Below are 23,703 nucleotides of genomic sequence, written 5' to 3' on the forward strand. Positions count from 1 at the left end.
ACGGCCACCTGGTTTCAGCACTAGAGTTCAAACCCAGGGCTATCTGATTTCCTAACTTAATTTAGTAGAACTCTTCCATGTTGCCCACAAAACACAAGGTTAAGGAGTAGCACTGAAATAGGATAGCACCACATCCAAGCAAAGCTCTGGTCCTGAGACGGCCAGAACATAAATTTGCCTAGTCTGTTATAAATATTCCATTATTCAGTGATCATTAAGAAGAGATCATATAATTGGAAATATTCATTACACATATTTATTTTCAAATAAATACGCATTATTTATTTTCAATTTGTAGGAAATCACCTACATTAAAGCTATAGATTATGTTTTCCCTTACTATTTATTGTTTCAGTCTTCAACAGAATTACTATATTCCACCCTTTATGAAGCTTGCTGTCAATACCACCTTGAAGAGGACTTTAAATTATATAGAAAGCTACTCTGAAGAGAATGCTGACCAGTTTTTTCCATCTGCACAGAAGTCTATAAAAAGAGGGGAGATGTTAGACTTTGGTAATTTTTGGTGACAGCATAAAGGTGCAGTGAAAAGAAAATACGGTTTTGGAGTCAGACCCATGTGGATCTAAACCGCATCTCCCAGGAGTTGTTAACAAAGACACCCTGGACAGAATTTTCCCATCTACAAAAAAAAAAAAAAAAAGAAGCAAAATCATATCTGCTTCACATGGTTATTTTAAGCTCAAAAACAAGACATAAAAATTACCTATCTCCTGTAGTATATACGGAGAAAATTAGAGTTTTGGGAATCAGAGAGGTTAACTTTCATCACATCTTTACCAGTTACTGGCTGTGGGATCTCAAACTAGTAGGGTCCCTTAAGATTTGAGACCTGATTTTCTGATTTTTATGAGAAAAATGGCACTTGCCTTAGAGGAAGGATAGCTGTGACATGCTTAGCCGAGTACTGACACTTGGTAAATAACCAATAAATGTTAGTTTCCTTCCCTGTTACACAGGAGGCATTTGAAAGATGCTGGCTTCCTTTTGGTATCACATAAGTGATGTTTCACCACAAACTGATTAAAAACCAGGTTCACTAAGGGAGAAGCACAGAATAGGGGAGACTTGGACAGCTATAGATGAGAGAATCCACCAGGCCTTGATTGGTTCAGATACAGACACCCACGGCCCTTCCCATCATTAGAGTATTATAAGAGAGGCTCCTGTAGAAACTTAGAATATAATGTTTTCTAAATGTCTATATTAGGCGTTAAATGTGAATCTTAACATAGTCACTCTCTTGCTTGAAAGTCTTAAAAGTCGAATCTTATTTTTAGAATAAAGTTAAAAATTCTTTACATGGCCTTACAGTACCTCGGTTGATCTGGGTCTTGCCTAATTCTCAAGACACTCTCCTTAACTGCTACACTTAGTCCTGCTTGACCCATGACAGTTCTCCGAGTGCACCGAGCCCTTTCCTACCTCCCCCTTTGCCTGTACTGTTCCCTTTGCCTGGGGTTCTTCCTTGGCCTTGTCAACTCTCACTCCTCCTTTTTTCTACTTAAACGGGAACTTTTGTCAGACCTTTCTAACTCAGGTCGTCCTACAGTTCTTAGACAACCCCGTGTATCATAAAACACTCATCTAAATTTTAATTTAATAGGCATTTCTATAATTATTTGTTTAGCATGTCTCTTGAGCCCATGAAATTATAGACCTAATGAGAGCAATGCCTGTGTCTATCGTTACAATCAATGCTCAAATGTACACTCACAGAACAAAGTCACTAACGTTACAGTCACACAGTGTTAATTGAGGAGCTGTTTCTTCAGCTATTTTATGTGAAAATGTTTTTATTCTATAAAAGAAAATATTTAGTTCTGTTTTATAGCAGAGCATGTAATTTCCAGCCTAATTATTCAGCTCTTATTCCAATATAGTTTCATACACACACTGGTTAATTAATTTCCCTTTTATACTGAGGCATAAACCTATAAGCTAACAACTAAGTCACAGAATGACCTTAGGTAGAGTGTAGAGCAGGGTTGCTCTGCCTTAATACTACTGATACTTGGGCCACATAATTTTTTGTTGAGGAGGCTATCATGTACAATGTACAATGCATCGTGTACAGTGCAGCATTCCCGGTTTGTACCTATCAGATACCAATAGCACCTACTCCCCAGTTGTAAGAACTAAAAGTATCTCTAGACATTGCCCATTATTTCCTTGAGAACAAAACCATCCCCTGGCTGAGTACCACTGATGCAGAGTATCTGTATTAAAACACAGTTTTTGCTCTGATGAGTTGCAAACCTGCGTGGGTGGTGTTAATACAAGTATACAAGAATAACCGAGACACACAAAAAAATGCTATTAGACTTAAAAAAGAATCGCTCCTTTTCCAAGGAGTTAGCATTTCATTATGTATTGTCTCACTCTAATTTACCGTGGCCATGTCAATTCTTAATCAACATTGTAAACTGCTTAATAAAAGCAGTAATACCTTGCACAGTACCCACCACAGAACCCTCGGGTACATTCACAACCATCAGCACTGTGATTATTATTATACCAGAAGAAAAAGTGAACACCACACCAGGCTTTCAGGAGAGGTAAGTGTCGAGCATTCAGAAAAGGTTTAAAGTCAACTTTCAGCATTACGCAAGACTGTGTCCACATTTCATTGGGCAAACACAGAAGACTAAAACACTGGGAAAATTATATTTTTTCAGTCTTTTCAGATCAATGAAAGATGAAATAGAATTTTTTTTTGGTGGAGGGGGAAGAAAATTCTAAAGATTCTAGAAACATTATTGACCTGAAGAGTAAAACATTTTTTACTGCTAAAAATTGCAATACAAAGTAATCATTAATTCTTGCTCTAAATGACCTTCTGTTAGAAGTGCTCTGGATCTTGTCTCCTACTTACTGTTCACCATCCTGTTCCAATGTCACCTCCCCTGTGAAGTTTTCCATATACTCTGTGCTCCAAAGAGGACAGACCTAGTCAGAAGATAGAGTGAATATCTGTTCACCTAGTTTTCACTCTGCTCTGTTAAATCCCTTCAGGCAAGGCATGTGGTTATAACTATATTGCACAGTACTGAGAATTTCGGAGGAACTCCAAAATATCTGTGTAACAAGTGAATGAATGAGTAAATGAGCAATGAAATATACATGATTTATGTTAAGCACATGCTAGTTTGGGTTTCCCTCAGACTTAACTGGAGGATGATGATTTGTTATAGATCACAATGATTAAACTCCCTTGATGTTTGTGTAACTTCTTTCTGGAAATGTAGCACCTAAGCTCTTAGTAACAGACATTCCTGCAATCCCAGAGAGGGGCTGCGAAGTGAACATGCGGGTATCATACATTATAATGCCTTACAATGTACATTATACATCATAAGAATTACATAATTGTATTCACTCCACTCCAACCAGACAATGAGACCAGCTATAACTGAGTCAACTCTATCTGTAAACTCACGTCCAGCTAATTAAATGGTGCAGACCTGACTGATGTATCTGTGTGGCATCAAATCATATAAAGTCACTGTTTCATTATTTCACAGGGCTGCCATTGGTTGTTTAAAACCCACAAATAAATATTTATCACAATTCTGTCAAAGAAGATGATGATTTTACTTGGATGGGGTGAAAAGGCCCAGAATAATTAGATGACTTGATACAAATATGACATATTCATAAACCCACCAGTAGTACCTAACAGCAACTAGAAGGAAGGGGAAAGTACCTCTTCTTAGAAGCTCATGGAATTGCAAGAGAGAAAAATGCATGCTTTTGGACACACACCCTATGTCTGGACCAGCCATATTTGTTCATTCACCTATTCTGGTTTTAAAAGGGACTTACTCTCCTCGATTAAGTACCTATATAGGGACAAAAATATGATTTTTACAAAATTCAAAAAAACCCCTCCAATACCCCTCCAATATATAACCAAGAAATTGATACTAATAATACCATTATAGCTACATGATGAAAAATGTCTATGCACATTAGTGCTGATTTGGGTTGCTATTATTTATCATTAACTCTCATTTATACATGCTAATAGATGAAGCAATTTGGGGCATATGAAATAATAGATTATCAAAACTCATTTTTAACTGGTTCTGGAAAGCATGCTTCCTTTACTTTTCCCACAGTAAGTTTACACTATTAATTGTCCAGTTAAAATTAAAACTTATTTCACTTACCCAAGAGTATTCTAGGTGCCTGAGGTAAATAAATAAAGAGAATTATCATTTTGCTACAGCTTGTTCCTGGAGATATTAAATGCTTCAGGGAATAAGAAGAAAAGAGTATTTCCTGAGAGCTTAGCATGCCAAGTGCTGGTTAGATGCTTTTAAATATGCTGTCATTTTACCCACATTACCCTGTAAGATAGATATTACTATTTTCATGTCATAAATGCAAAAACTGAGGCTCAAAATGCTAAGCTTACCCAAAGTCACATAATGACCAAAACATGTTATTACTCAAACTGCTAAGGGGGCTGTGATATCCGTCTTGAATAGACAGAAATACTGTATCCTTTTTGCGTATCTTTTTATCCAAAGATAAAGCTGGTAGAAACCCAATGAAAAGATTTGCCCCAGCAGACTTTCTCTCATCCACACTAAATAAGAATGTTGCATGGGGGGTAAATAGATGTTCCCAGACCACTGATTCTGCTACACAGTAGGTTTAATAATCAAATGCAAAGTGCAGAAATCATGCATTTTATTGCACAAAAGACAGTCGCTGGAGTTATTTTAAAAACCTCTAACTGATGGACTTCCCTGGTGGCGCAGTGGTTAAGAATCTGCCTGCCAACGCAAGGGACACAGGTTCAACCCCTGGCCCCGGAAGATCCCACATGCCGCGGAGCAACTAAGCCCGTGTGCCACAACTACTGAGCCTGCGCTCTAGAGCCCGTGAGCCACAACTACTGAAGCCTGCACGCCTAGAACCCCTGCTCCGCAACAAGAGAAGCCACCACAATGAGAAGCCTGTGCACCGCAATGAAGAGTAGCCCCCCCTCGCCGCAACTAGAGAAAGCCCACGTGCAGCAACGAAGACCCAACGGAGCCAAAAAATAAATTAATTTAAAAACAAAAAAAAACCAAAAAAAACCCTCTAACTGAAATATGGTATATTCTTTCAGAAATATATTGACTACCACAGTATTTTTAATTTACAGATGTTAAAGCATGATACCAAATATATACAGGATTAAGAAGATGATGGCTATTTATAGCAGTTAATCAAAGCTAAACTACATGTTGCAGGATCATATAATTGAAATTATAGACTATTTATTTTTGCTTTGAGAAAGGATACAACCCACTCACTGGAAAGGTCCTTAATAAATCTGAGCTTAATTCTCATCGGTCCCCTTTCGCCCTAGTTACTCATCTTGTTGCTGAAAATATACTCCCAGGTGTCAAAATTTTAGTGTCTATCAACAATCTCTCTGCATCCTGGGTTTTGCTTTGAAAAACCTTGGCTGATAAACAGATAAATCTGTCTTTCTGTGTGCATGTTTATATTTCCAGTACCTGCTTGAGCTGAAAACCAGACAGTGACAATGAATTAGGGCTATGAATGCAGCACTTTTACTAAGTGAACAAAAGAGCACGGAATCAACATAATAAATATGAGAGTCCCTGAAGCTGTTAGAATCAACAGAAATTAGTTTTTAATTCCAGCACTGCTACAAACCAGAGCGTCCTTATGCAAGTTATCTCACTACACTGAGGTTTGTTTTGTTCAGGTCTCAAATAAGAACTTAGGATATTCTCTTATGTTCTGAAAAATCCACCAATTGTGGATGTAAATATATATATATATATATATATATATATCCTAATGTTTTTGTTACTTGAAGCATGATCCCTAGACCAGCAGCATCTGGATCACCTGGGAATTTGGTAGAATTTAAAGTTTCAGGCCCTACCCAGGCTTACTGGAAAAGCACCTGCATTTTTAACAAGATTCCAAAGTGATCTGTAGGCACATTTAAGTTTGAAAAGTACTGGTCTAGACATCAAGTTGTAATAATAAACAGGCACCATGTCATCTAGTCTGCATAAATCTGATTGTGTTGACAGTCTTGGAATTTTTAGTAAAAATATGAAAATCATTAAGGGTATTAAAATATCTCTTGTAAAAATTAACTCTTCAGATTTTAACAGCTAGACATCACAAAAAAGACCTCTCAACCAAAGGACAGGATCTACATCCTCCCCTAACTGCTGTGGCTGACACGTCCAATACTATGTTGAATAAATGTAGTGAGGGTATCCTTGTCTTGTTCCTTATCACAGAGGAAGAGCTTTCAGTTTTTCACCACTGAGAACGATGTTGGCTGTAGGTTTTTCATATACAACCTTTATTATGTTGAGGTACGCCCTCTATACCCACTTTGTTGAGTTTTTATCATAAATGGATGCTGAATTGTGACAGATGCTTTTCCTGCATTTACTGAGATGATCATATGATTTTTACCCTTTGTTTTGTTAATGTGATGCATCACATTTATTGATTCGTGAATGGTGAACCATCCTTGCATCCCTGGAATAAATCCCACTCGATCATGCTATATTATTCTTTTAATGTGTTGTTGGATTTGTTTGCTAATACTTCCGTGAGGATTTCTGCATCTATGTTCATCAAGAATACTGGCCTGTAATTTTCTCTTCTTTTACGGTGTCCTTGTCTGGTTTTGGTATTGGCGTAATGCTGGCTCCATAGAATGTGTCTGGAAGGCTTTCCCCCTCTTTAATTTTTTGGAAGAGTTTGAGAAGTATAGGTATTAAATCTTCCTTGAATGTTTTGTAGAATTTGCCAATAAAGCCGTCTGGCCCTGGGCTTTTGTTTTTGGGAGACTTCTATTACTGTTTCAATCTCCTTACTAGTAATCAGTCTACTCAGATTTTCTATTTCTTCATGATTCAGTCTTGGAAGACTGTACGTTTCAAGGAATTAATTCAGTTCTTCTAGGTTGTCCAATTTGTTGGGGTATAATTATTCATAGTAGTCTCTTGTGAGTCTTTGTATTTCTGTAGTAACAGTTTTAACTTCTCCTTTCATCTCTAATTTTCTCATTACTGTTGGTTCGTCTAGATAAAGGTTTGTCAATTTTGTTTATCTTTTCCAAAATGCCATTCCAAAATGGAACCCACCAGCACTGGTATTAACAAGGTAATTCGAGATCACGTAAATGGCTCCCAGCAGTGACTGTGTCCCCAAAGAGTATTGCATCTGGTTCCTTCTTCCCTGGCAGATGCTTCAAGATTAGTAGGTGGGTCCCTTTTACATATGATCCATGCACATGATTTTATTCATTATTTCTTTGTGTTTTTAGGTGGGCATTGGTCTACAGTAGCCAAATCCATGATGTTTTCAAAACTGGAAGTCTGTAGCATCAACTTTCTAATCTGTTAGAAATGATGCTCTAACTATATTATCCACAATGATCTCACAACTCTATGACATATCTCTCTATGAATTAATGGGAAGAAGAACCAGACTGAATAACAGGTCTCCTGTCTTTTTTCCACTTTGTTATTAACCAATTGTGTGATGTTAGAGAAATCATTAAATATTGTTGGGCTTAAGTTTCCCAATCTATAAAGTTAGAAGTTGGGACTCAGTGCCTCAAGTAAATGGATCCTCTTCTCTACAATAAGCAACTTTAGAACTGGCAAGTTTTTTGGAAAGACCCTACTTCATTCCCAATATTCTAACATTTAATTATTCAATTATTTCTAATAGAATTTTTTTAACATACATTATTGAAAAAATTACATCTTAAGCCCACTTGGTTTGTGATATTTTATAAGTATGTGAAGAACCATCATGACTTTTTAAACCTATGGATTGAATGAAATTACAGTTGCTATTATAAGGGTCTCAAGAGGTAATATGAATATAAAGTGTTTGTTGATTGTCATAAGACACTTTTTCAAGAGGCCTTCTGAAGTAGCATGCCTTATTATTTCATCATATGGAAAAAAAAGAATTAGGGTACATTTTTAGCTTGACATGTTTAAAATAAGACATATGGTAGCTTGTCAAAATTTCAAAACCAAGTCTTGAATTTAGTATATTCAGGGCAGAATCACCCTTCTAACTACATGTGTAATGAAAGAATGTAAACTTCATAGACCACCCAAAACATAGTGTAATTCCCTTTAGAGTATCCTCTTTAAAAGTCATGTCCAAACCACTCCCAGGATTTGAACATAGAAGTCGAAGATATCCTAACAGATATTACCCAAAAGCTAATGATTTGCTGTCAGTTCTGTCTTAAGCACATATATTTTAAGGAAAAAATAAAGATATATCTGTCTAAAGACTGTACAGAAAATTTATTAAAAATCCAGGCTTCAGGAGACCGATGGACTATATGCAAACTATTAGCATAGCTCTGATTTTGCAAGCACATGACTTGGATAATGTTACCCCAGTGGAGATATTCAAATACAAAGTGGAATAAGATCTCAGAGTGCTGATGGACCAATATTCTGAACTGAGTACATTGAAACAAACAACCAGAAACAAGCCAGAGTAATATGAGAAGCTTAAACTTGGGGATCAGTGCAGGGAAAATGAAAGGAAACAACAGCCAACTTTATCTGAAAAGGATGAAATACCATACAACAGGAGGATGTTAACATATCTCTGGTGAGTCCGCTGAGGGCAGGGCATGGAACAGTCAGAGCAATCTACTGTCCCCACTGAGATCTATTTTGAAGTGAGAAAGGCACTTGTCTCAAAGGTCAACGACTGAATGTGCCCTATAGACGTGGTTGTGGTTATTTTACCTTTTAATCCACCTTTGAAATAAGAGATTAGAGATAAAATGAAAGCTAACTGGATCCTTGCTGGAAGAATGAAGCTTTTTAAAGGAGAGCCGTAATTACAGCTGCCTTCAAGGTAGGTGGATGCCAAATCTTAGGGACGTGCAGGATTAACCGCGTTGGTAATGACAGAACCTAAGGTATCCCCAGCAGTATTCTTAAGAGCTTGAAAACCAAGGATTTGGAGAGCAGGTGGTTGGACACAGCTGCTGAATAATCCTCTTAACCTCATCTGTACTCCACAGGAAGAAAAATAGCAGGAAAATAAAAACCTCCACCAAGTGGTTGATGGCAGTGAAATAGAAGGAGCATCAAAAGTATACAAGGACAAATTTGTCCTAACACTAATAATTTTGAAAAAAAGAGACAGGCAGTTGCTGTAGAGAGCTGTGTACAAGCATAAGATAAAGACGTAATAAGTATGGCTACATAAAAGATAAAACAGAGTAGGATGTAGGATTCTAGGGGTGGTCCTGTCTTCAAGGGACATCTAAAGCCATTATTCACTAAGGGTCTAAATCCCTCTTAATGTCTCTTTATTAACTTTTTGCTCAGGAAATAGCTAGAAATGAATAGTTCTCAGTCAATATTTAATTGATGCCTATAAATTGAATTTAATCAGGAACTAATCTAGATGTCTCACTATCCAAGGAAAATTTAAGCAAAGCCAATGCAACAAAGGAAAATGAGAAGCAAAGCAGGCAACAGGCACCAGACTTCGTGAGAGAGAGATATAAAACTTTACTATATTAAGCAATTAATATTCTTGATTATTATAGTAGAGCCTAACTAATCCTGATTAACACAGCCCCCCTCCCCACAAAGCATGAAATAAAAATTGTTTCGGTGCAATGTAATGGTTCTATGTCTTAGTAATTCTTTACTTTTAAAAGTCCCTATATTGAGTTTACCTGAAACATATTGACTGTTGAAGCTCAAGTTCTGTTTATTGCATAGTTGGAGAACTGTATAGCATCACTCCTACCGTGAATGTGAGATCATTTAACGTTCAAACTAGGAAGAGGAAACTCCTAGAACACAGTAAGTAAAAAAGAGTCCCAGGTAACATCCAGGCCAGAACTTTCATTTTACAGTTGAGAAAACTTAGGCTCAAAATTGTTAATGACTTGTCCAGATTCACACTCACACCAAACAGCAGTCCTGAAGTTCAGAGTTGTGCTTCGTCCACAATGATGGCGAGTCTTCCTCGTGTCAATGGTGAGAATTTACTTTCCCCAAAGTTTTTTTTTTCCACCCTCAAGGAGGATGATCTTACTTCCCCTAAAGAACTGAATGACATTTAGTTGTGCTCAACAGAAATGGGAAAACACAGGAGACATGCTTTAAACCATAGCAGTCCTCACTTGATGATGATGATAACGGCTAATTGATTTTGAGCACATATGACGTGCCAGGCACTTGCCTAATCTTTATGAACACATGTTCATCTTCAAAATTTAAAAATCTAACCCAAAAGTAGGTTCTAACATTTTCTTCATTTTTTTAAGTTTGGAGAGGTTATATAAGTTTCACAATATCTTACAGTAAATCTGGGGCAGAATTGGGATTCAAACTCAGATCCTTCTTGATTCCAGGACCAAGATTCATAACCACTGTTCATAGGTCTGCAGGTAACAGGAACTGAATGTTCTTGAACTTCAAGTGCCAATTAAGGGGTCATGCACATAGGATTGAAGAAATGCAGCCACCAGGGTGATGTCAGAGCAGCTTGTTGCACCCAAACTCTTACCTTCCACACGGTGGTAAAATACTAACCGGAACTTTGTGTATGAGAATCTACCATAGGAGGAGACAGCTGTGCTGAGCCGCTTATGCCCAGCGCTGCAGACAAATCACACTTGGCTGTAAAGAAGCTGTTGATTGCTTGCACGGTTTCTGTGGCATGCCAGCTCCTCTTGCCAGCCTGCTCTTCCGTATCAAAGAGCCAGGAGTTCCAAGTGAGGTGAGAACCCCACTTGACAAGCAGACATAAGCCATTTGGGGAAAATACAAATCAAAAGGCTCCAAGATAGAAATGGAAGCATTAGCAGCAGGAAGTGTCTTGGGGATACATTGTGTCCGATTACATAGGGGAATTGGGAGAATAAGTGAGTCACAGCCTCCCAGTGGATAAACCGCACTGTGTCAGTAGTTGAGCCGCCTCGGAAGAAAGCTGTATTAGCTATTTAAAGGTGCCAGCACTGATCTTAATGCCCTCAAACTAGCATCTGCTTAGTAACATCCTTGAATTATGCACAGTTTGCCCGTTTCTCAAGTAGCTTTAGCATTTGTCCCAACTTCTAACCTGTGAGTCTGGACATCATAATGGAATTTTATTTATGTGTAATGGTAGGAATACAGAAATAAAAAGAATTAGAGAAGTTTTGCCTAATATCTCCCAGTCATTCAGTCAATGACTTAAAACTATGATGTTGATTTCAAGGAGTCTTGGTTTTTAAAAATAAACAGTATCAATTTGCTGTCATAGGGCACATGTGGTCAATGCCCAGGCCAAGAAATCTCAGTTTTAAGAAAGAGAGAACCCCTTAAAGCAGGCCAAGCAAAAAGTTTACTGGAAGAATACAAGGAACCTCTGAAAACCTACTGCTACAAAGTACAGCTAGACTAAAATCACAACCAACAGGGCAGGTGTAAAGGTGCTACCCTTTCTCTATTTCTGGGACCATGCGGTCACTCAGCTCTCTCTCTCTCTCTGCCATGTTGTTTTCTTTTCTCTTTTCACATTCTTCTTTCTGTGTTAGTATGTAGTCATAGTCAGTTTAAATAGCCCAAGATTAGCATGACCCACTGGCTCCCTTGCTCAGGTCTCATCTCTGTGTCCTCATCAAAATCCTCAAAGAGAAAAATCTCCTGCTCCTATCAGTTTGTGGTACAAGGAGACACCCGGACATCCTTTCAGCCTGCGCTGTGGCACTTGGATATTTCTAAGCAAAAGGGCTGTATACTCAGCAGACAACACAAAGATTTCTTTTGTATTCAGCAAATTGCTTTGAATGTTCAGTTCTGATCTGATTCAGATTATAGCAAGGACGGGGCTTATCCCTGGTTAATATATAATATGAGCACTTAACACCAGGGGAACCACTTCTTCCCTGCCTTCTAAAACTCCCATCAGTAGTTGCCTGTATGTTTTTTACCTTGTTTCACTTAGTGCTTCTTGACTGCTAATCCTGTGTCAAAGAAAATTCAATACAAGACTCAGGGTTTCCATTTTCTATTGTTTACTCCATTTCCAGCTATTGGGAAAGGGAGTGGGAGAGGAGTTTCCATTAACTTATTACAGGCAAAGTACTTTACCGTTTAGAGAGTTCAAGATGGTGGCACAGGAAGATCCTAAACTAACCTTCTTCCACAGACACAAGGAATTGCCAGCTACAAATGGAATAATTCCCTCAGAAAGAGACCTGAAAACTAGATGAAGAGCGTCTCCACAACAAAAGGTAAAAGGACAGCACTGAGACAGGTAGAAGAGGAAGCCATATGGGCTCACCAAGGAAAAACTCACATGCCAGCCACAGCAATTCACAGACAGGAGGGATTACAAAGGTGGGGTTATTTTCCTTGGAGAGTGAGGGATTTGAACTCCACATCAAACACCCCAATGGCTAGATCCTGCACAACAGAGATGAGCCCCCAAAACGTCTGCATTTTAAAACCAAAGGGTCATATGCTCAGGAAAACTAAAAAGCTGCAGGGAACAGAAAACATGCTTTATAAAAGGTTCATGTACAGAATCACTCAACACGAAAACCAGCACAAAACCACTGCAGTGAAAAGTGCTTGGGCGGTAGGTGAAAGGAACCCACTTACTAATCTTGAAGCATCTGCCCGAGAGGCAGGTACCAGATGGGACGCTCTTTGGAGACAAAGTCACTGCTGAGAGCCATTTATGTGATCTCAAGCCACCTCAAGACACAGTCTGGAATTTTCCTGTCTGCACCAGGTTCAATGTGCCCCCTGGAAGAAAATGAAACTCCAAGCCTTTGCCAAGCTTAAGTATATGATCTAAATGTATACTACTCATGAGGTGTAGGAAATTAACACTGGTCTGGGACACTTTACATCCCAGGACCTTGGTAAAAGCAAAAGCAAAAGCAAAACTAGTTTAGGGGTAAGTTTTCACAGTACAGGGTCCACAGCATTCCCACAGAAAAAAAAACATACCTAACGTGAGTTCACAATACAAAATGACGAAATATATGAGAGAAAGAAAAAGCTATCACAAAAATGAATCCGCTAGCACAGTAAAAAGATATATGCAATGTAAGCACTAGGAATAATAAAAGACCATGAATATGAATAGAAAATAATAGTTTGGAAAGTGATGAAAAGGAAATTGAACCCATAATAAAACAGCAGAACATTATAAAAGACACACAGAAGATAAACGAAATAAACCAAATAGAAGTTCAAGGAAAAAAAATAATTGAAAATTTAAAAGCCAACAGACATTTGGTATTGCAATTAAGTGCTTTTCACAAGTATTGTCCTTTATTTCCAAGCAAATGTTAATATTGTATTTCTTTGCCCTCTTTGGAGTCATCCATGGCCTCGTGACTTCTTTTGCCAATGAAATGTAAACAAAAGTGACATGTGTCCATCCTGGGAAAAAGCTTTCAGGCTTAGCTCATGATCCCACAGGTTCTCTGAATGTTGCCTCAGCACTTAGGGGATCATTTCCTGACAATGACTCCATCAACATGGGTCCCTGAGTAAATATAATGAGCAGAGCCCCCATGTTAACTTGCACTGGGTGTGTAACCTGAGGGAGAAATAAACTTCTGTTGCTTTAGCCCATAGGACTTGGGAGTTGTTTGCTAGTGCAGCATCAACTTGCTATTTTGACTGATATAAAATGTTAAATAACAGAGTAGACAATGATGAAGAAAGGATTTAAAACTTGGAGGAGGAATCTGAGGAATTTTCTCAAAAAGCCAAATGGAGTTGTAAAGAAATAGAACATTTAAAAGGATAGCTAGGCATTACAGATAGGAGAAATAAATGGTCCAAAATATGTCTACTTAGATATGTAGAAAAGGACAATAGAAAACAAAATGTTAAGAGTGTCAATATTCAAATAAATGATGAATGAGAATTTTCCAAAACTGAAAAAAAGAACATGTCCTCAGATTGAAAGTAAGGCATCACATGAGAACAACTAAAAATAAATGCATAATTGGACAAATCACTATGAAACTTCAGAACTCCAAACAGAGAAAATCTTAAAAGAAAACAGAAAGAAAGAGATCACATATAAAAGATCATCAATTTGACTAACAGAAGACTTCAAAATCTGCAGTAGATAAAGAGTAGAAAACAATAGAACAATATTTTCAAAGTACTGAGGGGAAAAATTTGGCAACTAGGAATTCCCAACCTAGTTTAATATTACTCAAAAATAATGGTAAAAGAATGACATTTAAAGATAAACAAAGAGAGAATTTACCACTAAGAGAACTTGCTAAAAGAAATATTTCGTGGGTGTGTTAAGTAAAAGGAACTTGAACACAAAAGAGCAGGATGCTGGAAATAATGATGAACAATAAATAGGTAAATATATAGGGAAATCTATGTAAATGAAGCCTTAACTATATTAAATATAACAATTAGAATCCCTAACTGCGAGAAAAATCAAGTTGAACTAAAATACTATGTGTACAACAAAAACTTGGAACTTTGAGTGGTACAATTAGAGTTAGAGAATTTTAGGTTTTATTTGAGAGCACTGTTAAATTTGGCATTGCTAAGCTTAAAATTAAGGGAGCCTCCTACAAACAGAAATAGAGTAAGAAATCTGAAATAATGGGAAGGAATAGTAGAATAAAAGAAAGATCAGTTAGTCCATTAGAATACAGTAAAGAAGAAATATGCAGAAACAAAAAAAAAACCTCACACAAAATATGCCGACACAAAATAAGATGGTAGGAAGAATGCAAAAATCGTTCAAGATTCAAAATAAGTGGGAACTTTTCAACTCCCTTGATAAATGAGAAAAAAATATTAGATGGAAAAAATACAGCTATATGCTACTAAAAGGAGACACACCTAAAATGACATATAAGGACTGAAAACAAAGTAGAAAAGGAACCCCTGGCAAAAATTAACTGAAGTAAGGGAGGAATAGTAATCTTAATATGATATGAAATAAATATGATGTCAAAAAGCATTATTCTGAACAGAAAGAGGATCATCCCCTAATATCAAAGGGTCAAATCATTATGTGAAAAGAAGTCTGACGCCCTTTGGTGAGAAGCAGCCTACCCAGGGTCACATAACAAGCTAGTCTTGATGAAGAGCTATCAGCTGTGCTTCTTTATTGTTGCATCCTCTTCCTTTCCTCATAGCACCTAACACAATTAGTACTTTTTTACTTGTTTATTACCTGCCACGCCTATTAGGTATCAAACCCAGAATTCGAGGCTACGTGTATATTTTATTTGTCACCATATTGCCAGGTCCTAAGGAAGATGCTGGTGTACATACTTGCTCCGAGAACAAATGATGCAGTCTCAGGCTATTCTGGCCACTCACCATAGCATAATCCTTTCCATTATCCATAAGGAAAAGCATAAAGCAGCCACTGGATCAAATGGAGCAATTCATACAGTCATTTTTTTCATAATGAAGATTAAACAATTCTGCTTAATGTTACAATTTATAGTATACTTGACTGAATAACTCAATTATCTTCTATATTCCCACAGTATGATTTTAATTTCAATTTCCAAAGACAAAGCCAAAGGTAAAAGCATCTCTACCATGTTCTAAAGGGAAAAAATCATAAATAATAAAAATGATGGACAATTGAATCATACATTTTCAGGCAGCAGTTTATTTTCTTATTGGCAACAGCCTGACTTGCATTCAGAAGCACATGCACAGACGGATTTTAATATAAGGCCACAGGGGTGTGTTCTCTTAGTTCTAACATCACCTTCATGGTATGTTAATGCTCCTCTCTCAGCACAGGTAATGTTACCTCTGCCAGGGAAGGATCTGTCGACTACCAAGAGGAACACAGGAAGCATAAAAATCATGTTTCTCTGTGAAATATTTCCCTGCTATATCAAAAGTCCCTGCGGGGCTGATTAAATTCATTAAGCACTAGCAGATATTCTAGCTGTTCTTTGCTTTCTGGCCCAGATGCCCACCAACCCCCCCCCCAAAAAAAAGCCAATTTTGGAACAGTTGAGTCGCCATAAATCTAGTTGAGTCGCCAAAAATCTATAGCCTAATACTTACAACCAAATAACACTAATTAAAGTGCATCAATTACATAATATTATAAATCAACTATACTTCAATTCAAATATATATATATATTTAAATATCTATATATATGTGTGTATATAGATATAAATTATAAAGGAGCTGTTTTGTAACTGGCACCATGGTAAAAACTTGACATTTGTTCTTCCTAACTCTTACAATAACCCAACAAAATGGCTATTAGTAGCTTTACTTTATCATTTGAGGAATGTGTGGCTTAGAGAAGTTTTAATTGATAAATTTTAAAAATGAACCCATCTCTGTCTGACCCCATCATTCATAACCATTGTATTAAATGATGAATTCTTACAATTAGAAATCTGACGTGGTCTTTGGCTTTGGAGGACACAGCAGGACTTTTAGGAAGACAGTGTATATTGATTTGAGTGACAACCCAAGGAACCTGCTTATTTTGTTACACTCCCTAGTTGCCATATCTGAAACAGAAATTTTGTCATCCTAACACATGAATTTCATATCCTATTACTTTATTGAGATATAATTCATGTACCATAAAATTCACCATTCACTGCACAGTTCAGTGTTTTGTAGTATATTCTCAAGATCGCGTAACCACCAGCACTATCTGATTCCAGATCATATTCATCACCCCAAAAAGGACCCCGTGGGCCCAGCAGCAGCCACTTCACATTATTCTCTGCCCTTAGTTCCTGGAAACCACTAAAATGCTTTCTGTCTCTATCGTTTTTCCTATTCTGGACATTTCATATAAATGGAATCATACAATACGTAGCCTGTCGTATCTGGCTTATTTACCTAGCATAACATTTTCAAGGTTCATCCACGTTGTAGTATGTATGGATACTTAATTTTCCTTACCTATTTTAATTAATATCACCTAACAAAAGATGAAAATTACTTGTACCAATCCAGAAAAAAAGAACTAACAATCTTCTTCCTTTTTCTCTGTGTGTATAGGTTAGGTGGAATTTTGTGGTTTTTACAAAGCAACTTTACATGATGCAAGTCCATACACAGCATCATAGTCTCTATTTCTCCATTTTACAGATGGGAAAAAAGAGTCTTGGATAGATTAGTTTATCTGTTCAAGCATTTGAGAAGGAAATTAAGCACAGACCTCTGAACACGAAGCCAAAATTACTTTCACGTAGTTGATACATATATGTCAGCAACAACTAAATGGCTCATCCAGCCACCGAACCTATCATCTTTGGTTCATGAGAGACAAACTCTTAGAAGCCAAGTTAAGCTACCACATACCATCAATTCAGGTGTCTGTGTAGCTGAGGACATTGAACTCAAGTGCCTGCCAGGGCCATATAGGTAGTAAATGATGGGGCACGATGAACTGAAGGTAGAGGAAGGCACCTGCTGCTCAGGTAAGCCCCCTGGCATCTGGGAATGCAGGCTCAGGGTAGAAAGATAATCTGATTCCTTCTAAGAGAATCTATAAATCATCATTTCATGTGAAATGTAATTTTCAAGTGTTAGCAACAAATTAAACTTTTTCTTTTTCAAATTAAAAGAAAAAAAGAGCAAACGCGTGAACCAAAATAACCCTGTTTTGCGGCTGTTCTGTTCCACAGGCTACTACTTTTACAGAAAACAAAAAGCCAGGGCACCGGAGGGTGTCAGAGCCCTCCTTAAGACAGGGCCAAAGGAGGATCAGGAAAATTTGAGTGAAGGTGACCTCTGTCTTTCAATATTAATTCCAAAAATGTCCAACAACTTAAACCTTTAAAGACAGAAGAATTGGAGCAGAAATGATGTCCAGAAAAGAATCCTTCATTCTTTCCACTAATAATTCCTAAGGACATTCTTTGTGCATGTACTGCTAGGTTCTAGGAATACCATAATGTACAAGAAGATGTAATCACTGGCTTCAGAGTCTAAGGTGGGAGAGTAAGATAATCAGGCAAGTAATTACAGTACACTGTGATTATCATGTTGTTCACATCAACGTTGGCAGCAGAGGGACGCCTAATTCAGGCAAAGGAAAACATAGAAGGCTTCCTGGAAGAAGTGAGTTGATCACACAAAGATAGGAGAAGGAAGCAGGAGGAGGAGAATCGACTATTCCTGGAAGAAGGGACAGAATGAGCACAAGCAAGAGAAAAGACGGCACATTTTAACAATTTAAAGAAATTCAGGCTGGTAGAACCTATTTTGGAAAGTGGGGTGGGGGAAAGAAAGCAAGGTAGAGAGGTAAGCAAGAGCCTAATAATGTAGAATCTTTTGAAACCATGTTAAATGGCTGGAAATGATCCAAGAAAAACAGGGAACAGTGGTAGATTTACAGGTGGTTTTGGTAGTTGGATTAGCTTTAGAACGTGATTTAAGAAGATCAATCCTACTGTCTTGTGTGGGATGGATTATAGCTCAACAAGTCTGAGGAGGTAAAGATAGAAGTTCACAGCAAGTTTGAGAACACTCAGAATATCTTGGAATAAAGCCAGGACCATGAGAAGAAGCCGGGCTCCTACTGGAGGATTGGCGACCATAGGGAGCAAGGCTCCCCCAACTAACCTACAAACTGATCCCGGACACACAAATGCACCCAGCAAGACTGGGGGAATCTGTTTCGTATCAGAAGACCTAAGCAGCTGACCTGACAGACTCGTGAGAAATAATAAATGGTTACTGTTTTTAGCCACTGAATTTTGGGGTGATTTTTTATGGATTAATAGCTAATTGGTAAAGGATACCTTACTCAAACTTCACTTATGAAAATCATCTGAGAAATCAAGTGAAATAAAATTTCTTCTACATATTTTTTCAATAGAGGGTGTTAAGAAAATTCCCTGAGAGTCAAAAGCATGCACTGATATTTACCCATTGTCATCAATCCTTATGCTGAATGACTGAATATTTTGATTATACTGTTTGGGAGATCAGTTGGGCCATCAGGAGATAATTATTGCATCTTTTAAAGTAAGTGAGCATTTTATTTTGTGTAAAGCAATGCAATGAGATCTTCCTCTACCATTACCCTCCAGGTTAGTATTTTTCTCCATTTATGTCTAGTTAACCATAGTTAACTTCACGATCACTCTTGTTTCTTTTAAGGGCCAGGTATTATTATGGATAAACTATGTCCCCCAAAAAGATATGCTGAAATCCTAATCCCCATAACAGTGAATGTGACCTTATTTGGAAAAAGGGTCTTCGCAGACGTAATCAAGTTAAGATGAGGTCATATTGGACTAGGGTGGGCCTTGATATAAGGACTGGTGTCCTTACAAGAAGAGGGAAATTTGGACACAGACACACACAGGGGAGGAGGCCATGTGAAGACAGAGATTTATTTGAGTGATACAACTACAAGCCAGGGAACACCAAAAATTGTCGGCAACTTCCAGAAGATGGAAGAAGCAAGGAAGGATTTCTCCTATAGAGCTCTCAGAGAAACCACAGCCCAGCCTACCCTTTGATTTCAGACTTCTACCCTACTCAACATGAGAAAATATATTTCCATTGTTTTAAGTCACCCAGTTCATGGTACTTTGTTACAGGAGTCTTAGGAAACTAAAACAGTAACAGTTTTTTTTTTAAGACCTGTATGTTTTATAAAGGAAAAAACTGCGTGCACTATAGACAGTAAGTTACAACAGTCATGTTTTACCCCTAAAAGACTTCAATTTTAGGATCTAGTTAACTTAGTATTTTGAAGATTTGACTGAAAACGTCTTATCTGTAAACCATGGGCAAAAATGCAACAACCTTCATTTTATTCCCAGGACTCTCTCCATGATGCCAAATTCTGAAGTTTTTGAATTATCAAATTAATCTGAACCACCAAAAATCTGCCTCAAGTATCTTCTCCAGAAAGGTCCCAGAAAGGTCTCAACTTCCTATTTTCAAGGCTTAAATTTATATGACTTCACTACCTTCATTAACTTCAACCCTAAGAAAAACATCAAAAATGATCTCATGGTACCACTCTCTAAGGAAAGGATCTCAATGTTTCCATAGTAACTAAGGATGCTAATCAAAGGTGAAATGAATGTAAGAAAACATCTTCCCTGTGGGAAGCTTACCATTTAGGGCAGTTCCTGGGGCCACATGCTGTGGAGTTACTATATGTCAACAATTCCTAGAATAAAAAAAACAAAAAATATACAAATACATTTTTCAAGTATCAATATTCTTATACATAGCTGATGCTTAATTATTCCCATTCTAAACTTAAACTAGAAGGAAATAAAAATTAAATACAGTTGGTGTGGATTTCCAGCTTGGTAGAATCGCCTAGATTAGGAGCCTAGATTAGGAGGTTGGGTTTTTTTCTTTGCTTTGTGTCTCACTAGCTGTGTGCACTTTCTGGTTTTTTGTTTTTTGTTTTTTTTACCTCATGTATTTTTAAAATTTTTAAATTTATTTTTATTGAAGTAACCTTAATTATTAACATTATATGTTTCATATGTACATTATATTTCTACTTTTGTATACCCTACCAAAAAAGTGTGCTCACCAACAAAAGTTTATTTTCCATCTGTCACCCTTTAACCATTTTGCCCTCCCCATGTCCCCCTTCCCATCTGGTAACCAACTTAAAAAGACACATGTGCCCCTATGTTCGTTGCAGCATTATTTTAAATAGCCAAGATATGCAAACAACTTAAGTGCCCATGAATAGATAAATGGATAAAAAAAGATTCATATACAATGAAATACTACTCAGCCATTACAAAAGGTGAAATCTTGCCACCTGCAATAACATGGATGGACTTGGAGGGTACTATGCTAAGTGAAATAACTTAGAGGGAGGAAGACAAATACTGTATTACTTCTCTCATACTTTATATATAGGATATAAAAAACTAATAAACAAACAAGAGAAACAAAGTAAATGAACAAACCAAATCAAACTAGCTGTGTGACTTGCCGTGTGAGTACTGACAAGTCAGTTCACCACTCTATCCCTTCTTTGTTAGTTTACCAGCTCTTGGAGCCTGTGACATTCTGTGGTATTCAAATTCACTAAGAGCGACCATTTCCTAACAAAATATGTTACAAAGTGATTTTAAATAACGAAAAGGTAAGCAATGAACTAGGAGGCATCCTATTGTTTTTGTTAGTTTTATAAATATGTAAAATGAAGGTAACAAAAACAAAACAAAAACTCTTCCAATAAATATGGCATTATATCTTCTCTTAAATCCACCAAGTTAAACTTTAATTGCAAAATAATTTTCTACCTGGGAGTACTCTTCCTTGAAGTAATAGTTTTTCTAAGGAAAATATATACATGATATTACTAAGAGTAAATGTATATATTCGTAGCTTCATGTTTATGTATATGTGTGTATCTGCTAACCAAGCTTCTACTGTGGTTAACTTTACTTCTGAGTAAAATGATTGTCTTTTAATATTTTATAACTGAAAATATCATTTTATGTAGATATATATAAATTAGCCACTCAAAAACATATTTAACTATACTATTCTCATCTAATTTACATTTAAACATAGCATATTTGATTGGGATAGAAATATAGTATTTTCTTGACTAGCCATAAATAACTTATCACTTCTTAATCTTATGCTATCCCCTGCTGGGTACCATAATAGTTCATCACTTTATTAAGTACCTAACTACCTTTACTTTCAGGTTAGTATCAATAATGTCTGGAAGGTAAAAACCAAACATGTGTTCTTTATATTGCTCATATATTAAGAATGTAAGTTTTTTTTCTTTCCTTTCTTACATATTCTCAAAAAATAAAGTGTCACAAATGAGCCTAACAAATCTAAGGAGGTGCTTCCTATGAAATAGAAAAAAATGTTATCAACTTAACCATGAATCATAACTACATCACTATTTGTTTTATTTTAATATGTTTGCTCACCAGCTGTATATATGTGTATGTGCCTCAAAGCCTGACTATTTTCTTACACTAAGGATATCCACTGGTAAGAAGGTAAAGCTCTGTTTACAGCTGTTGGCATCATTTGCAACTCCACCTTACATATCAGAAACAACAGCTGAAATCAGAATTATCCTAAAAACAAAAATGAAAAAACTTTGGTCAAGGTTTCATTCTTTCTTTTCAATTATTACTACAATCTTGGCATATACATTTTTTTTTTTTTTTCTTCACAGAATGAAAGTAAGGATTACATTTATCCACCGGAATGACACAGACTTGAAATGAAAACAGACTCTAACTTTATTCATTAAATTATAATTATGTTCCACTTGTTTAAAAGCACAATCTCTGAGAAAGCTGCCTGGGATGGGATATTGGTTCAATTATTTACTAGCCATGGGATCATGAGCAATTCATTAACTGATACAAGCCTCAATTTCACCTATAAGGTGGGGAGGATAATGTTATTCAGCCTCAAAAAACAATTGAAAAGTAGGTAACATAATGCAATTTAGTATTCAGTCTACTACTTGGCATATGGTAACCAGTAACTTGATATTAATATTGTTACGAGTTTCTCATCCATTATGAATAGTCTCATGACAAATGAGTATACACACAAAAAGTAAAGTCAGCACCTAAAAACAACACATACTTCAAAGAATTTCCCCATTGTCTAGAAATCTTAGCATTAATCCCACCCCTTTGATTTTAGGAATTGCTTCCTGAGGGAAACTTGGTCAAAAGAATTTACCTGTTGGATGGGCTAACATCATGAATACATTTATCAGATTTGTTGGGTGCCACCAAGCAAAGAATGATGCCACAGAGAATGGAAAGCAGGATGGAAAGGTTGGAAAAGTAAGGAGGAATATCTGAGATTCCTTGAATGAATATCTTCATTCCCATGAAGGCCTCTGAACGGACATCTGTTTCTAAAAGAACTTGCCCTACCCATAGTTCCTAAAAAGGAAAGCCACACGCACTATGTGATTCACCCTAATTGGCTACAGCTTTGAACCACTCATGAACACTCAACCCATATTAAGCCAGTAAGAGTCTCTCAGAGATATTGAATTGCAACAAGAGGTCCAAGCATGTAAAGGTGGAATAACTGGCAAAGAAGCCAGTCTGTGGAGAGAATTGGGGAATGAATCAGACATTCTGAGAAAAGAGAGAGTTGAGATAACATATACCCTTACTCCTCATCCCCAAGAGAAACAAGGGAATGAAAATAAGGTAAAAGGGGTAAGAAGTAGCCACATCTCTCGACCTTTCAAGTCAAGTCCTCATGAGGTCAGGTTTTGTCTAGTTTTCTGTTCTGAGACGGCCATCGTTTTGCCTGGCATGTGGTTTCAATAGCGCTTCTATTTCTGTCAGCTAGAGCAGGTTTCTGCATCTTAACTAAACAATTGCTTGTCAAGAAATAAGCCCACTGAAGGCAAGCTTTCCATGAATAATATCAAGTCCAATCTTTGTGTCTAAAGAAACTAAGGGAAACATACAGGTGAAAAATAGACAGATAGAAACAAACAGAAATCACTCCATCACGCTATCCATTTATTTACAAGGAAATCCTCATATACAAATTTTCCTGGCTCCTGAATATGAATCATAGTCAGCTATTCTTTACTATTATAGGCCAATAGTTTTTACGTTTGCATTTACTCATTTAATCAAAAATATTACTAGGAGAAGAAACACAGCAAGTTCCCTTA

General features: G+C 36.9%; 1 protein-coding gene across 5 annotated transcripts in view; it reads right to left on the reverse strand.

The window, feature by feature from the left end:
• The window catches only part of CNTN4 (contactin 4), a 950,427-nt gene that overhangs the window by 689,122 nt on the left and 237,602 nt on the right, over positions 1–23,703 (reverse strand). For all 5 annotated transcript variants that reach the window (XM_082345360.1, XM_082345363.1, XM_082345356.1 and 2 more), the window contains one exon: positions 20,153–20,208. The gene's annotated coding sequence lies outside the window, so the exon portion shown is untranslated. The remainder of the gene's footprint in view (positions 1–20,152; positions 20,209–23,703) is intronic.

This window comes from Balaenoptera borealis (assembly GCF_965194805.1).
Source record: "Balaenoptera borealis genome assembly, chromosome: 12".
Classification (NCBI taxonomy): domain Eukaryota; kingdom Metazoa; phylum Chordata; class Mammalia; order Artiodactyla; family Balaenopteridae; genus Balaenoptera; species Balaenoptera borealis.